Here is a 14,880-nt window from a genome sequence, read left to right on the forward strand (position 1 = left end):
GACAATCTGGAACTACTAAGAATTTCATTTTGTATAGTTTTGTTTTGCCGCTGGGGTCTGAGTCACTTAGCTCAAGTTGGAGCTTGGGGAAATTAAACTGTAGTTAGCACTCACAATAAAGAACACATTGATTTTTTATTTATTTATTTATTTTTTTTAACAATAAAGAACACAAAACAGTGCTTTAATGTTATGTAGTATAATTCTGTGGAGTACAAACTGATCCAGCAAATTAACATTCAGAGAAAAATGGAGAACATTGCCTCCCTCAGGTTAGAGCCATATATCTTCAGCAACTTCCCTCAAAGTTTCCTGATTCACTATGTATTGATTCCAATCACTGTTGCACTGCTATTGTTTCTGTATCTGCCGTATCTTCCACATCTGCTATTTCAACACACTTCCACAACACATCTACTCTCAGGAACGAGGAGACTACCTGCATCCACAAAGAATAAGTTTCAGCTCTTCCCATGGACAGCAGTTACACGTAACACAATGTCTTTCCTCACTTAGCCTTCGTCAGCATTTCTCTCACAATCTGTCCTTAGTTTGCACTTGAACTTGTTGGCAGCCCCTGCGACAAAATCCTAATCGTCTCCAGAAAGCCCCTCAAGTGGAGAGCTTGCTCATTGTTTAAAATGTTTTGGATCCGAAAAATTGAAGGAAAATTGATTTGTGTTTGCGGGTATGTGTGTGTTTGTGTGAATGTGAATGTGTGTATAGGATGATATAAGCCACAGCAGAGAGTTTGAGGAAAAATAAAAAGACAAACAAAGGAATGAGAGAGAGGCGAATGCATGCAATCTCGGTTTCTGCCAACGATAACAAAAAAAGTTTTGGAGTATTATGAGTCTTGGCTTGTGAATACAATTGTTTGTCCTTTTTTCAGATGAACTGGGTTTGCATAGCTTTGGAAAGCAGTCAGACTTTGTTGTTCAACAGCGAGGCTACCACAAAAATAAACAGTGCTGCGATACTGGCAGAATGATGCAGACCTGAAACGTCAGAAAACTTCGCCCACACAAGCGTTCCGAGCCACAGGTGCACGTCGGGGTCACACTGGTTGTACATTTGCGTCTGTGTATGTGTGTGTTCGACTGTGCACGTGACAGATACACACAAATACCAGCAGACACTGGTACACATATGCATGATTATATATGACTAATACTTGACATGTACTCCTGTGTGTTTAAACACTCACTCAGTCTCTCAGTGGCACCTTTCGCTTCATGATCATTTGCATTTGTGTGAGTGCTATACGTGCAAGAGCACAGTCACATGTGCTCTAATACATGCCTGCTGCCACATGTCTCTGTGCGCCTGATGTTAATTGCTGGTTATTTGCATTTTAAGTGTCGGATTTCAGGAAATGTGGAGGCAAATTTGCATCAGGAGGGATATCAGAGTAGAGCCAGGGGTCTACCAGAACGGCAATGCTGTTCTTTAAGACTTGTTAAGTGGCCACATAAGGATCCAGTATGGAGCCCAACGACATGTTTCATTGTTAAGGTTGAATTATAGGGTATTTGTAAAAGTCCTATGTATAGTCCTATGTATGTACTCAAGCCTGGCAACAAGTCACAACTTCCAGAGCCCTCAGCAAATCCTCACATTTTTATTTTTAATAGTGTTTTTCACTAAACTATGGCAGAGTGCAAGAGATAATAACAGATTATAAAATAGACGGAGAGAAGAAGAATAAGGGTTCACGTAACAGCAGTAAAATACATTTGTATCACATCGTCCTGAGGACAGGTTTCACTAGTTAATGTCCATATGCCACGCTAGAGCTTCCATAGCTGAAGTTACCCTTTGGGTCTTTTCTTGGCTCAAATAGTTTAAGAAAAGATGCCAGCCCTTGAAGAATGAAAAAAGCTTTGTCCATCGGTGTTGCTAAAAGAGCCTCAGAGGGATTATACCTGTCACAGCTTGTGTCCACTGATTTAACAAGGGCCTTATCAGTGATTCATTCAATCAATACAGTTCCGCTCGGGACAGTGTAATAAAATTTTGAGCAACTGGAAAATCACCCAAGGATGTCAAATGTAAAGGTTTTTCATAGTTGTCTTTGTCAAGTTTTACGTTGCTCAGTTTTTCTGGTTTTGATACCACGTTTTTGTTATGGCACCAGCATTATGTTTGTCGTTAGCAATAGTTTTTGGTCATCATGACTAGATTTGCAAAACTCGTGCACATGCGGACTTGATTCAGCACATTACACTTGACTCTGCCCTAACCTTAACCTTTACATTAATCCTGACCCTAACCTTAATTGCACTCTTGAGATTTTGAACATAGATTTAGGCTGCTTGAGTTTCACAAATCTAGGGTTACCATCTAGACAGGACCCTAGATTTTCTTCTTTTAGCACAGTGCACAGATTAGAGAGAATTCTATGATGAACGTAGAATTCCAGGAGTTTTTGTGCCCTTTGCTTCACATGACCTCTCGCCTCCTGCGTTTTTATTCTCCGCGGTATATTGAGAATCAAAATCACCATAACCATCAAGAGCAATGAATCTGTCTGGGTGACAGAGAATGTAGATGCACATATCAGTAAATTACAGACACATGGTGCAGCAAACAGTATTGTGCTAGCAAAGAGATAGAAGGCGATCCACAGACAGTAAAATAAACACACACATTCATCTAAGACTATCCTGGAGTTGTGTGGGTTATAGTGCATCACATAAAACCTGCCTGCAGAGGAAAGTGTTTTATTAGGTCAATAAGGATGTGAAACTCCATATAGCATCTGTATAGCATTTTTTCAGATCAAAAGTCACAAAGTGCTTCGCAGAAAAACAACCAAAATAGCAAATGAGAGAAAAGGCAGTGATGCATCAGCCGAGTGTACCATCAAGAGGTTATGCTGATTTAAAAGTGCGTCAACTTCTCATGTTCTATTTCTGCCGTGAGCTTGTATTTGTTTCATGGCAACAGCAGTGCGCCTCTCCTGCTCTTGACTGAAAAGACAAAAGGATGTCTGCATGTCTACAAGTACAAATATATTCAACTCACTCCACCTCGAGCTAAGCTGCATTCAGTCATTCACTATTCTATAGGCTCATGTATCAGGCTGCGGATGAATGCAGCAATGCGACTTTATAGGATGCCGCTTTCAACACACACACACACACACACCCTCTCTCTCACACATCAACCTGTCAATGCATATACTTCCTGCTTTCCTCACAGTATAGTTTGCAGCTGCAGCTATATAAGTGTGAAGGTGATTGGTTGAAAGTGTGCTGCCTATCAGTCTCATTGGCGGCGTTACTGCGTCTCGCTTGCCTGGTGACAGTTTTTATATGACTCCGCTACACCAACTGGTATATTGCTCTGCCTGGATGTGCGCTTTGAGAGCTGCACCCTCTCCAACCTCTCACCCCCTTCTTTTTCCTACACCCAGGCTTTGATAGGCATGTAATAGTCCTTTGGCTGATATCGTCCCTCAGCTCAAAGAGACAATTTACTTAAGGTGGATGTGCAAAATTAAGGGCATCTACGAAGACAACATGCAAGCGTGTGTGAAGGCATGTATATTGGTGAGAGAGTGAGTAAAATGGATGATCCACAGTGCGTGACAGAATGCAACATGAGTAAATGGAACAAGGGCGAGGGGTGGCAGGGGATGAAAGACCTATGTCTGTATAAATATATATATATAAATACAGAAATAAAAGATTGAGGGGAGTGATTGCATGGGGAAAGACAGGCTTGTGTGTGAGTGAGTCAGTGTGTGTGTGTGTGTGTGTGTGTGTGTGTGAGTGAGTGTGTTGCAGAGAGAAAAAGGTCAGGGCGAGGGCAGTAATTGCAGTTAGACAGGAAAAAGACAGGTGGAGATGAGCTGGAGATGAGGGGGGTCTCGGCTCATCTCCATACATCACCATCCGCCGTAATCTGTCACCATTCCTTCTGCAGTATCTCTGGCCCTGTCATCCTCTCCCTCTCTCTCTCTCTCTCTCTCTCTCTCTCTCTATCTCCCTCTCTCTCTCTCTCTCGCTTTCATTCTTATTTTTCTCCCTCTCATGAGTTCTAAACTTGTATTTCCAATAAGCTCAGAGTGTAGTTGCACTGTGCATAGGTGAAGTGGAAGAAATTGACAAGAAAAGAAATTGTCATCATCAACATTTGAAATGGCATATAAATCTTCATTTATATATCAAAGGGAGCCAACATTTCCCAAGCACTGTACAGCAATATTCCCAAGCAATACACATATACATGTATCTAGTTAAAAGTGATCACAGTTGTGGTTTGCCTTGAGCCATTGTTTGAAATGAATATTAAAAGTGGGATATGTAGGGCATTCCCCTTATTGCAAATGGTAGGCTATTCCAATATTTGCTTCCCTATACTGACTTTAACGTCACAGTATGATGTTAATCTCAGAATTTATTCTCAGACTTTATTCTCAGAATTTTCTCTCGGGCGCCAGTGCTCTTTTGTGCTGTACGTACTGACTGCATTACAAAGCAATGCACACGAAGAACTACAGTTAACAGGGTGTCTCTTTCACTCTGGCACTGTTTTTTTTCTCACTTTGTGTAACCCCTCTCCTTTTCACATCATCTATCTATCTATCTATCTATCTATCTATCTATCTATCTATCTATCTATCTATGTCTAGTGTGTTTGGGGTGTGATAGATGGCTGTTTTCTCCTTCTCACTCGGGGAGCTGAACACAAATGAGTCACTATCATTTTCAATCAGTTTTAATTAAATTCATATTTCAACTGCAGCGTCATTACTCATCATCTACTATCTCGTTTTCACCAGTTTCCCAAGCTGAACAAGTGGCCCATTTGATCTCTTGATCAATGATGTTGTTAATCAGTGTCTTGTTTGGTTGAACTTCTTCTTCTTGGCTTCTGTCTCTCCCCCTCTCAGTCATTCCCTTCATGTCTTTGCTTCCTTCGCCTGCCAACAAGAACACATTCGCAGAAAGCTTTCTGACTTTTCTGAATTATAAAATTTCTCATTTGAATTTTATTGATGTACCTCTTGTAGTTGACACTGCAGCAGATCTGTTTGTGTCTTTCATGTTCTCAAATCAATCATTACAGTTACCTCTCTCACAACCTCTCACCTACTTAATGAGAGATATGCAGATTAATTAGCCTATAGAACAGCATAAATCTCCACAGACAGCTCTCTTCTCCACTCCAGAATGAAGTCATTCACAGCTATTCTACCAATTTGAACAGTTTATGTAATTATATTATTACCACTAATTATTATTGGTTATGAAACTCTCTGTCAGCCTCTCTCTCCACTAATTAAGGACAAACAAATCAGTGTGCAGAATGTAATGAGTCTCTACAGATGACTCTTCTCTTCTCTTCTCTTCTCTTCTCTTCTCTTCTCTTCTCTTCTCTTCTCTTCTCTTCTCCCCAGTTATTATCAGATCTCTAGCACATCTTTGATTCCCTGGTGATGCAAATACAGTAGAAATGTGGAGGAGGAGTTGAATGAATTAAATTCCCTCTGTGATTGAAGAGACTTTGTGCATCTCTTGGTGGGTTTAAGTCTATTAGAACCAGTTGTGGAGCAATAAATAAAGAAGTGTGAATCATGAAAGTTTCTTTGTCTGGTGTTTGAGGGACCTGAAAGGTTGAATGTGTGATCAGTGCTGCCAGATCTGAACAGCAGAATAGCTGGCGAGAGCATTGAGTAAAATTGTAACACATTGTTGTTGACAGTACCTTCATTACACAATTGTGTAGAACATGATTTCAAACCAAGTAAGTTATCTCCATATCATAAATTGTTTGTTGGATCTAAACATTTTGTTTTGTTTGCTGCTTCTGCAACAGCCTTTGTGATTTAAAAAAATCAGTTGAACTGAAGTGAACTGAGAAGAGACAAACCAAAATAAACAGACACACTGATTAAAACACTGACAAACAGGCACACGGACAGAAAAGCAGATATGAAGAGAATAAAATAACTTATAACTTAAAACAGATGGTTTCTGGGTCTCTGGGTGTTTTGAAGTGCAGAGAAAACTGTATGTGGGGTGTGTGTGTGCGCATGTGCGTGCGTGCATCTGTGTGTGTGTGTGTGTGTGATAGATGGAGAGGGATCTGAGCGAAACAATATTTGGTTAGAAGCCCTTAAGACTCAAAGCAGATGGATGGAGAGTGAGAGAGGGAGAGAGAAAAGAGGGAAAAGAAGAGAGAAAGAGGATGGATGGAGGACGAGCAACAGAGAAGAAAAAGATAAAAAAGATAAAGGGGAGAGAGATGAGAGGGGAGAGGGAGTGAGACAGACAGACAGTGTCAGAGAGGAAGAGCAAAATGGACAGTGAGAGAGTTTTGAAGAGAGCACTGAAAGTTAAAAAGTGCTGTGGTTTCCATGAGGTGATGCTTCCGCAGACAGATAATGTGTTATTGTGGCCTGAATTGGGCTGATTAACACTGTAACCTACTTTATCTGGAGCTCAGATGGCCTTAGGCCTCCCTTTCCCTCCCACTCTCTCTCTCTCTTTCTCTCTCTCTCTCTCTCTCTCTCTCTCTCTTGTTTTTTTTTTCCAACACTCTCCTCTTCCCTCATGTTGGAAGTGTGTCAGGCAGTCTCATGTGGTTCATATCATAAGTTCATAAATATTTTTGCCGTAAACAAAAACTCAGTTCTCATTTTCAAAACTGTCACCGAATGACACTCAAAACACATCCGAATGCCTGTGAAGAGCGTCTGCAAAAACATTAGCATGCACTCAGCACCATTAATTGTCACCACTTCTTTAATTTTAGCCATTGACTTTTGATGAAAATAGCCTTTAAAGGAATACTGCAACATTTTGGGCAAAGTACTCTTTTTCAGACTTTTATTTCAAATATGCATGATGCACTGTATAAATAAGCCAACTTCGGAGTTGCTGTGAGGGTCATTTGCACAAAACGTTCAAGTCTTCCTTTGACTATTGTCAAGTTTTAGTCATGACATGTTTATTAACATTAGCCAGTAATTTAATGACTGAAATGGCCAATGAATTTAGGACGCACTCACATTAGGCCCTGTTGCTCTGTATCGTGCTGAAGAAACAAATCCCCCCCCCCCGAGTCCCCCGCTGGCCTGCACTCACATTATCCCAACCTCAACCGTGCTTAACCACAATTGCCTCTGGTACATACGTCATCACGTTGAAATACAACACTTGCAATCATAAATCAACTTTTGTTTTTACGCGTAGCAGCAGCACAATGGACAACGACACAGACAACATGGTTGATTATTGATTGTGCAAGGTGGCGATTTGCAGTTAATTGCGCTGCACACATAAATTTTTTTTGCACTGCACGCATTTTTCATTTTTTTGCGGAGGCAGGAGGAAACGCGGGAGGGACAGTCGCATGATTTATGTCATATTCACATTTGCGTGCTACGTGCGTGACTGTGCATGTGCTCGTCCATGAACGCCCGTACCGTACTGAAGCACACCTCCTCCAACCGTGCCAGAGCGGAGGAAGTGTATTGTACTGAAGCATGGAATGGAGTGCTCACACTAGTCAAATAATCCAGATTTTGGGGTCAAATGTGCTTGGGCATGGCACAAATGGGCTAATGTGAGTAGGCCCTTTGTCAGCTAAATTAATAATATTAATGAAATTGAAACAGTTAAACCTTAGACTATATATCTTTAAAAAAAAAAACAGCTAATTTAGTGTAGATTACGCTTCCAAACAACAACTGCAAGGCGTGTAACATCGAAAATTACCTCAAATACGGTCACGGTTCATGGTTTGTGTTTGCAAAAGCCTTCATGAAATAACATTTTGCTCATTAATTTTGTGACGAGATCACTGCTGACACTCAGCATTTCACAGGCACGAGGCAATTTGCCACCTTAAGTCTTAAAGCCTTTCGCTGCATTCAGAGCACCGACTCAGTGCCTCTTGCTCAATTACACCTGACTGTCTAATGAGCGCTAATCTCTTGTTTGCAATGCAGAGCCACAGCATAGGCTTTTTCTTCAGGAATACAACGGTTCTCTCAGTTTCTGTAGTCAGGGAAGACGAGGTAAAGTTGGAAACGGTGACAGACCTGGCGGTGGTGACTGGTGACACAGGAAATAAATAGAGAGAGATCGTTTATGAGGCCAGAAAAAAAGGGTTCACATAGAGAGAGACAGAAACAGAAGGAGACAGAGAGTGTTTTGGCAGATGCAGGGAGAGGATAATATTGCCACAGCGCCAAGGGTATTAGAGAAAGTCATTACTGTCCATCATTGGGCAAATGAAGACATGTTTATGTGGAGATGAAAATCCTCATTGATGGGGAAGGCTTGTTATGGTAGATCTGTTTGGAAAAGGGGCTACACGGGGTTCATATTTCAATAAATATTTGATGGAAGAGGATGGCTGTATCTCTGTGTGTGTGTGTGTGTGTTTGTGTGTGTGTGTGTGTGTGTGTGTGTGAGCATCTCATGGCGTGGGTCAGGTTATTTATGCATATACAGCATGTCTATAAGCATTTGCATAGCTATGCAGGAAGAGCCATTTGAATAGGGTATTAAACGAGGGAGAAGATCGCTCTCGCTCACCTCATCTCCCACAATGAAAAACCTTATTTTATTTTTTCTTCGATGCATCCTCCTCCCCATCTCCTCTGTTATTTTTTTTCACAGTCATTCATCTATGCATCTCGCAATCTTGCCGTCTGAAAGCTGAATGAGAGGAGATATGGGCTGCGCTGTATCCAGGCCAACCAATCTGATCTGAAATCTTATTTGTCCTTTTATTACTTCAAAGTAAATTACTGCTTGGGAAGGAAGAGAGAGAGTTAGAAAGAGATACGGAGGGATAGAGGGACAAAAACTAAGAGAACAAAACAGAGGGTATATTCATCTATATACAACCCTATATTCCCAAATGAGCAGAGCATAGTAAAGCTTTCATGTCTGCAAGGGGCAATTTGGTTTGCAAACAGGAGAAAACATAGTATGCATACAGTTTAGACATACACACATAAACACGCAGTAAACGTCAATATCACGGTTGTCATTGTTACTAATTCACCAGAACCACGAGAAAAAGGCAGCATGGAAGAAAGAGAGATGGGTGGCCCCTCATCCACAAATAGTCACAGTGCCTCATATAGGACCTCATATAAAACCTCCACCTCGAGGGAAGCAAATTCAACTGACTGTGTGAAGGATATGTTTATGAGCTTTCTTAGCAGCAAAGAGATTGTTTAGATTTACACTAGCAACTTTACGACACACATTCACAAATTTTCCTAGCCAGGTTTTGTTTTTCATACTGAGATTACCAAACCAATGAATAAGCTCTCCAACCCTCACGAACACATAGGTTGTTTGTTCCAACCCTCTAATACGTCCTACAGGAGCGTTTCCTAAATTAGCGCCCCTACTGGTGGCAGGAGATATGCCACAAGCCATGGTCTGCATGTGTCAAAATGCAGTTGCAGTTTGTTTAAGTTTAGGCACCAAAATACTTGGTTAAGGTTAGGGTAAGGTTGAGGTTTAGATTAGATGAACTTTGTCTTCATGGTGATAATAATAAACATGACAAAACAAAAAAATCAAAACACCTAGGGAAGAACACTGGACTCACTTCACGTGGGAATCAAACTCTGGTCTCCAGGTTGAGAGTCCTGGACTTTGTGGCTTGTTATACTACAACACTTCCCGATAAACCACATTGTTGTTATTTATGTAACCAGCAGGGGGCGCTTAACTTTAAACTGAAACTACTGGTCTTAATAAGCTGCTTGTACAAACAATACAGCTATAGGGTCATTTTTTTGGTGGAGGACTGTCTCAAATCAAACTTGCAAATGATAGTGAATGGCAAAACTGTGTCACTACATGAAGTATAGAACATGTTCAATAGAGACTGGTCAACATTAAAACTTCGTCTTTTGGTTTGCCTTTTTACATATCATCATCGAGGATGGTTCCCAAGTATTTGTACTGCTGGACTACAGTCAGACTGCTATGAAATGATGGCAGGAACAAGAGAAGTAGACGTTCGTCTAGACGAGATGTCTCCTACTCAATAGGCAGTGAATTGATGTTAGTGTGGAGATACACAGAAATGTTTCAAAGTTTTCTCTTTGTGTGAGTCTGCTCCTTGAAGTTTGCTCGAGGAAAAGAGCCAGTCCTTTTGATTCCTAATGTCTGTCTCATTCATGTGCAGGAGAGACAGGGGCACACAGACTTGCACATAAAATAAACCAGCATCACTTCATTCACAAGAACAACGACAGAAAAAAAAAAAAAAAAAAAAACAACTTTCAAAATGAATGAATCTCTGAGGATCACTCATAACACATGGTTTGCAGTTTTCTTGCTTTGTTAGGTTATCTATGTCTCTGCTCCCCTCTGGCTCCAGCCCAGCTAAGCGTCTCTGTTTAGCCTTGAAATAGCACACACCTGATTCATCATCACTCATGGTCGTGGCTGGGGAACGCGACATCATCATTAATTGCAAGCGCACCTCCCACGTCCACGTTCTCAATTTAACATTGCCCTGACTAAGCAGGCCTTTACTTTCCAGCTTAATCTTCTTTGGTTCAGTTCGTTTGTGGGAAAGAAGAACTACTATACTGTAAGTTTTGCCCACTCATTAATCTTCTTTGGCCTGTTTATTCATATTCAGGCTGGAGGTGGAAACACCGTGGACAGTGCATCATAGGGCTAACAGAGGAGCCCTGAAATTACATTCTCTTACAACTAAAGTACATTCTCAATTGCATTTCGAGGGGAACATATTTTGTCAGGATTACATTACGATTACGAACATCCATAATTCCTTAGTCTAAGGTCTGTGCTGGGATGGTATGGTGGATGGGTCAAATAATCATTGTGAAGTGACAGTGGTGTTATGTTACTGTAACTAAGGGTTTTTTATGACTAAAACTTACATTTCCCTAACCTTAACCAAATGCTTTGGCTAAAGTAACAACAATGGCTAAAATTGCCACCTGACATGATATACAAGATATGTTGATTAGAAACGTATTTGTGATACATCAGAAACAAAAGTAATATGTGAGAAAATATGTTTCCCTTTAAACATAATTGAGAATGCAGTTTAGTTGTATGGGAATGTAATTTTTCAGAGATGGGGCTGAACAGAAGTACACACACATTCACACTCTGGTTCACATCCACTGTATTGACAATTAATACTCTTCACCCTGACCTAAAATCCTACTACCATGCAGGACTTGAGCTCTGTGTAAACCGGTTAATCCGGCATACCGGCCCCACGTTCTGACCCCTGTACCAGTCCCAGCTAATTATCAGCTTCAGCTTCGATTGGCAGAAGCGTAAAGGGGTCACCTGCTTATTTGTGACCTGCAGAGGTGAAGTGATGCAGGACGTGCTCTACATTTTAGGTAAGCAATTCTAATCTCAGAATAACGTATATATCTCATATAACATTATAAATTAAGAAAAAATCACCGTCTTTTAGATTGGATTTGTGTGAATAGTTTAGTTGTAATGAGCAACTGTGGTGCAACGCTGGAGAAAACGCTCTGTTTCAGCTGGACTGGAAGGTTGTGACACCGTTTAACCTGGAGGTGAGACAAATACGACTTCTGCTAATTTAAATGGTGTCGACCGCATTTAGCGAGCAGTGAAAAAGCTCTGTGAAAAACATGCCTGGTGTAATAGTGGTATTATACTGAGTCTCCAGTTTACCAGATTGGCTCATTTTAGGAATGTGATGAAAAGTCACACAAATACTTCACACGTAGACCATGAAAAATCCTCACACGGATAGAGGAATCAAAACCAGGCCCTTTTTAGATTTGAGGTGATATTCAGAGCTGCCACACAACCACTAACTTTTGGTCACAGGTTTTATATATTGGCAAAATGTTCTGATTTATATACCTGGCATATCCCATTTTCAGCTACCCCATATGTGTGAAGACGTTTCAGTGTATATACATATAACTGGGGGATATGAACAATATGAACAATATATATATATATGGATAATACATATAGAATAATGCATCAACCACACTGAAATGCTGCTGTACATTGGATAACTCCCTGGTAGGCCACTTAACAACTCACCAGCTTACCAGCAGCACCCTCATTAATGTCTAGTGTCCTTTGCAGAGGATATTTTATACATTAGAGAGCATCGCCCAAGGTTGATTTTCTGATATTATGGTTATTATGACCAATTAACCATTCAAGTTTTGAAGGATACAGAAGTCACTTGTCAACAGTTAATAATCTAAATGGTTTTGACAGGTGGGCTGAAGATGAAGGGTTGATGACAGCTGTGAATAATGTACTGTTCAGACCATACATAGAGAAAAGCCTGTAAAGCTGAACTTGTTAAAGAGTGCAGAACCGCGTTTTTAAGGCTTAAATCATCTCAGATTTATAGAGATTCAGAGATTTTATTGTGTAATCTAAAGGTCACTGGTTCAGTCCTGGGTTTTGGCATCAAATTCTTTTCATGTGGATGGTGGATCACAATTGACGAGGTTTCCATCTTTGCTTTTCAAGGATTTATTTACAAGTTACATTTACTTTTGAAGAGTTAGAAGAGCACTAACACATGGTAGAGGTCAGTCTGCCCATGGATAATCAAATCAAACTCTCTCTGAGGTACTCCATCCAGACATACAGTATTTGTAACCTTCAACCACATCTCCCATTCCCACAGTGGAGTGTGCTGGTGCTGTCCATGGTGCTGAAATCACCTGACAGTAACAACAAGTAGCAACAAATTTATCATTATTATTATTAAAATTAAATAACCTGTACAGCTGAGTTACCAAAATGCTGAGTGTTGAATGAGGATGTACATGCCCAATGTGACTTCTGCTGTTCAATTACAGTTTAGGCTCTAGGCTGCTGCCCTTATGCACACGAACTTGGACTTGTGTGAATACGCTGTGACACGATAAACAGCTCATGGGTGCAACATTTGTTTTTGCAGAAAGTGAACCTGGGAATGGGTCAGCCTTTTCAAACTTCACACTAGGCAGAAAGCAGAACTTCAAAAGTAACAGGCCATTCTGATGTGGAATCTCGCCATTAAAGTTCAGTAACACAGAGACAAATTCAGTCCAGACTTAAAAGGAAACTCTGTTTCTCCAGGAAAACATACTTCACTTCAGAGAGACAGAAAGAAACAGAAAGACAGACAGACAGTAAACCACCTCAGAATACATGTACCAGTCAAAGTGTCAAAACTTATCAAAATAAAGATCGTCCAGACTAATGAGATAGTCTGACATGTTGGAATTTTTTTATTCTGAAGACAGCTGGCAAGTTTAAAATGTTGGGGGTGTTGGAGTTTGTTAGAGGTTTGTGTGGGAGAGTCTTTCAGCCCCTTAGGAAGCTGGAGACACAAAAATGGTCTTAGGTTCTCTGCATTTAAAACTTTAAAACATTTAATTTCCTGTATTATGGCTTTGCCTTTTTTTCAATGAGTGGCCTACACCTAAGAGTTTTCTCTATCTCTCTCTTTTTTTTTTTTTTGGAGCTCAATTCACAAAGTTAAACAAATCTAGCATGAGTGCTCAAATAAAACGATGACATGGCTTTTTAGGATCAATTTTTTTAAACATTATTTTAAAAATAAGGTTCCCGAGGAAGTAGGAAAGTGCCGACACAACAGATTGTAAAACTCTCCTCCTCGAGGCAGAGTGTGCCACTTCTACTGCCCTATAAGCGGATGAACTGGAGCAGCGCTTTGAGCTTTGCACCTGCTCTAAACTCTGAAATCTAGTTGAAAGTGTGGGTGTGCGTGTGTGTGTGTGTGTGTGTGTGTGTTTAGCTGTGTGTAGCTGTGTGTGTGTGTGTCCTGTGGCATCAGTCAGCCGTCAGTTCAATGGACACTCTCGCTGGAAGCCAACATGACAGGAAAATCGGTAGCTCTCAAAGCTGATTGGACACGACAGGGGTCTGCCGGTCTAACTCCACCACTGGAACAGACAGAGAGGACAATCACTGGAAACTGAAAGTTAAATTAGGCCTTTGCCATAGTAACACTCTGCACCCATTTTGCTTCCTGCCAACAGTCATTGCCCTATTGTTTCTCTGTACATTAAGTTGACTAGCTCACCAGCATGCAAACTGAGTTAAATCTGCCATTGTCTAAAGCAGGGTACACCTGGCCTCGCCAAGACTAGGCAGAGAAAGTGTCCACTTGGGAAATTTGTGATGCTTTTCTTTAAGACTCTATCCTCTTCTGTCACAGAAGTTAAAAATGTCTGTCTCTCCTTTTCTCTTTCTCTCTCTCACACAAACATAGAATACAGTCACACTCACTTATGTTATGCAACAGGTCAAAAAAAAAAAAAAAGGTCATTCATGTTCAGGCAAATTCACTGTAAAGCGAACTGAGTGTTGTGTTGCCATGAGCGCCTCTGGAAACTGCTATATACACACAACATGTGACAAAAATCTCCACAGAAACCAAATTTAATGTAATTTAAACATTCACTGTATTAGATGTTTCCACATGAATGAATGCATGAATACCATATTGCACCAGCACAATTCAACATTTTCAAATGGGCTGTCAATCACAGGGAGTTCAACTGAACTGACACAGAGTGCGAGCCAGTGGTTCTCAATCTGTGGTTCGGGGAGCCTCGGGCATCCTTGAGGAGCAGTCTAGCCAATAGTTCAAGTGCGACTTGAGTGAGACACAAAGAAGAAATTTTTTAAAAAAATGATAATATAAGTGAAAATAATTTTCTGTCCTTCTGACGCCATGTCTTTGATAGCCTCACAGACCATCTATAATGCTGCCTCCGCTTTTGCGTCTTTGTAGCAGGTACATTATTATGACCTCCCCCACTATCGCTATGTCTGTTGTTGTCTGAAACTTTTGACTCTGAGCTGCCCTCTAGTGGATTTA

General features: G+C 40.7%; 1 protein-coding gene across 2 annotated transcripts in view; it reads left to right on the top strand.

Moving 5' to 3' along the window:
- Nucleotides 1-14,880, top strand: part of kcnab1a (potassium voltage-gated channel subfamily A regulatory beta subunit 1a) — a 145,583-nt gene that overhangs the window by 71,881 nt on the left and 58,822 nt on the right. The window lies entirely within an intron of this gene.

This window comes from Myripristis murdjan, chromosome 13, assembly GCF_902150065.1.
Source record: "Myripristis murdjan chromosome 13, fMyrMur1.1, whole genome shotgun sequence".
NCBI classification, from domain to species: domain Eukaryota; kingdom Metazoa; phylum Chordata; class Actinopteri; order Holocentriformes; family Holocentridae; genus Myripristis; species Myripristis murdjan.